The following is a 3,957-nucleotide window of genomic DNA, read 5'->3' on the forward strand; positions in this document are numbered from 1 at the left end:
CCCTCCCAACCTCTTCTAGTCTTCCCACCTGTGGTAGCTGGCCCCTTTCATCCCTGCACACTTCAGGACTTATGAGATGGAAAGAGCCCAGTTTTCTACAGATTCTCCAACCAGTGCTCCTGGGGGTAACTGCCTCCCCTCTCCATCTCTGGCTTTACACAAACTTCTCTGGTCCATATTGGCTCACACAGACCCAGCCACAATCTGATGGATCTGGGCTTCAGATTCCCTAGGGTCTGTCTTATTGCAATCCCAAGATCTCAATGCCATTTCAGCTTGCAGACAGACCACCAGGGTGGCACTCACACAAAGAACCAACCTTTCAAACAGGCAACCAGATGGCAGCCACTGGCATACCCAGCAGGAAGACCTCAGGGGCAACCAGACCTTCAGGTAACCCAATAATATATCTCCAGGCCCCAGTCAGAGTCCCCAGACTGAGACAACTGCCCCCTAGGATGGCAGCCATGGTATTGGCAAACCTGCAGGCCTCTTGGCCCTGGATTCTCAGGCCCTGGACAGTGTCCCAAGATGGTGGCCAAGGCGTGTATTCAAGCCTGCAGGTACCCTGACAATGGACTTCAGGCAGCAGTGGGCCGCAGGTGATCTGTATGCAGTCTGCGGTCAAATGGCAGATGATTGGTGGGTGGACATAAGGCGGGCAGGCAATGACAGGCAAAGGGGAAACAATGGGCAGTCAGCATCAGTCAGCAAGAGATCAGGTGGTATGCTGGCAAAGGGCAGATGGTCATGGTGGACAAACGGAGCAAAGAGCAGGGACCAGAGAGCAGCAAGGGCTGCCTCCCAGAGACAGTCTTTTCTTTCCTGAATCCCAAGTCATGGAGTGACAAGGAATGCAGCCTCCCTTTAGGTTGCCATCTTGGAACCCCCTCTCTTTCTGCTTCTTTATGATATTGTGTCCCTATTCTTCTGAGGAACCACTGTGGCTGGCATCAAGACGAAGTGCTTTATTGGCTGAGCCTTTGGACCATGCACTGTGTGCTGTTTTGATTGGTCCTTTCCATATTTTCAGTGTTCTTTTTACATACTACAGGTCATAAAACACTTGACAGTAACAGTATATTAACAAAAGAAAAAAAAAAGAGATACAATAGGAGAGAAAATAAAATAATAGACTAAAATGCAATAAATTAGAAGATTAATCTAAGAATTCATCAGTCATATTAAAGTTCATTTTGTTTCAATATTTTGGTTAGGTATTTTTATGTATTGTGTATTTCTTTGTGTTATCTAGGTCTTTTGAAAAATATATATTTTAATGTGCATATTGCTAAATAAAAGCATGAAATTATCTTAATAAAACCTATTAAATCTAGGTGTTATAGGTGGAGTCTTTTCAAAGTACATGTTCTGAAGGTCATTTTCCACTACTTTGTTGATTAAGGGCCTGTTTATCTCACATTGGTTGATGGCCAATAGGACTATCCAATCAGAATTGGGCTGGAATATATCATTTACAAAAATTCCTATGTTGCTTTTACTTCACTCAGGCTTTGAGATTGCCCAAAATCTCATCTGAATATTTGTCATGATTCCAGAACCAATCCTTTTTTCCAGGCAATCTCAAGTCTGGTTTATCGCAATAGAGCTTCATAAATCATGAGCCTAAATCGAGAAGCAGAAAGGTGAGACGAGAAAATGATGCAGTATGCACAGCTGAGGTAGCTACTTCTATAAGTTTCAAAATCAAGTTCACCTCAGGGATAGCTTTTCCAAGGCTATGTGCCTGGATTTTTTTCTTGGCCCTTTATGTAAAGCAGACACTTAATGATTCTGGAAAAGCCAGATGTCTGTGGACCTGCTGCTGCCAAGGAGCTAGCCAAAATCACATTTTCCAAGAGCACTAACAACAACACCAAAGCTCCTAGAAAACCTGAGAGATAGATACTTGTTTGCAGAAACCAAAGGCACTTTTCCAAGCCATGAAAAATAAGGTGTGGCCAATTAAAGTATTTTGACCATTTTGAAAGTCCCTCGCTTGTTCTCTTTGGGGATTGTTTTGTTTGTAAAATTTTTTTCTGTCATTTTTGACAGTAAACATTTTATTCCTTGCATTTCCTATATCAATAAGGATGAAATCTGCTTTCAGTTGTTTTTGTGGTTGAAGTCTGCATAAGCTTATGTTATATGCACATTTTACCACACAGACCTTTACTAAATTATTAAACAATCAGGATTTGCCTCAATGGTATTGTCGATTATCATTTTGTATATCTGTCTATCCTTTTTCTTTGTACTAACAAAATTTTCATTATGTTCTAAAGCCCATTTAAATTTGTTTCTGAGTGGACAGTGAAATTTACTCTTCAAATATCAAGGCTTTTTTTACTCTTATTTATCTCTAGATTATCACTGAAACACACATATATGCAATGCCCAGTACTCTGTGGAAAATTGTACTTGAATTAGATTAAATTTCTAAACAATTTGTGTTTAACTTAGTCTTTTTTTTTGTCCTGAGTTTTCTTCTCTCAATAGGCAGGTACATATGTTTGAAACTGTTATATTCCTTTTTAGATATTAATATTTTCATGACTACATGTTTTATGCAATTTTTCATCCAAATTGTGTGTAGAGTTGAAGTTATTAACTCTGACAAGTAATATTTCATTGATCTATATCTGCTATTCTGCTTTTCTTTCTCCAGGATTTTTTAGGTATGCAGTCTATTCAGCTTGAAAAAGCAATTTTGTGTCATCATTTCTGTAATTATTGGTCATGCTTAGATGCACTGTCTAAAATTCCTGAGTAATAATTAATATTGAGTCTCACAGGATCCCTTGCCTTGCTCCTAATAGCAGGGACACTATATGTGACTATGGATGCTAGAGCTCCTCTTCCCTTTAAAGCTGATTACTCATGTTAAAGAAATATTGAGAGAACATGCCTTGAAAGTCAGTGCATGGTGGGATCAATGTCACTGTGGCTGCTGACAACCCCCATCCAATTACCTGCCCCCACAGACCTACCTTCCCCATGCAGTGGGAACCTGTAATCCCCAAGGAACATGGCCGGGGGAGAGGGCGGTGGTTGGCTGCTTGAGCTCTGGCTCCCAGTACCCAATTTGTATCCTCACCTCTGGGGTGGGTGGTAGCTGCACCCCAGGACGGTTTTGACAGGCAGTGGCATGGAAGAGATAGGCCTGTAGGTGCTAACCCCACTGAAGCTGGTTTCCGTTGTGTACATCTTCCAGGCACTGTGTCTGGACATGAAGCACTATTGAGCCTAGCTTGGACCACCACTGACCACCAATTCTTGTGGGAATCTTGCCAGAAACCTGCTAGCTTAGACATTTGGCATTTCAAGTCCACATTCAGCAGTGTTTGGCAGATTGCTATTCTGGCTCTGCTCTTGGGAGGCACTGCCATCACTCACTGCATTCTTGGTGGGTTTGATTTATATCTATGTGGGATATTGAAGGTGCTTCTACAGACTTGTTGCTGTCATGCTTTTTGCAGCAGTTGTTTTACAGGTTTGAGACCTGGTCTTTTACTGAATCAAGTTGATTGAAATTGTAAGCTTGAAATTTTATCATGAGTTCAAATGGGTTATGGTGTGTGGGGTGCAACTATTTTCATTTGAGGGTGCCATCTTTTATTGCCTGAACCTTAAGAACTATGAAGACTACTACTAAAACCAAGTCCAAAATTTTTTTAAAAAAGAAAGAAAAAGCAGCCATTCAACAAAAGATGTACTTCTCCATCTTTTTAAACTCACTGTTTTCTAAAACACTTGTGCAGCATCAGTTTGCTCAATTCATTTAATATACTTTGTCTTTTGCCTGTCAACATCATAACCAGCTTTTATAGCCACTTGAGTGACCTGCACAGATTAAGATATGGATTAGACATAGGCAAAAGCTGCAAACTTCCAATATGTTCATGTCATTTTTCTTGACAAGTGAAATGGTGTATGAACCAGCAACAATTGTGAGAA

At 40.8% G+C, this 3,957-nt stretch overlaps 1 pseudogene; it reads left to right on the forward strand.

The window, feature by feature from the left end:
* The first annotated feature begins 458 nt into the window (after positions 1-458).
* On the forward strand, positions 459-3,655 carry LOC124075655 (transmembrane protein 47-like; annotated as a pseudogene).
* Positions 3,656-3,957: the final 302 nt, after the last annotated feature.

Source organism: Marmota monax, unplaced genomic scaffold (genome assembly GCF_021218885.2).
Source record: "Marmota monax isolate L192 unplaced genomic scaffold, Marmota_monax_Labrador192_F-V1.1 WCK01_AAM20220418_F8-fsc00206, whole genome shotgun sequence".
NCBI lineage: Eukaryota > Metazoa > Chordata > Mammalia > Rodentia > Sciuridae > Marmota > Marmota monax.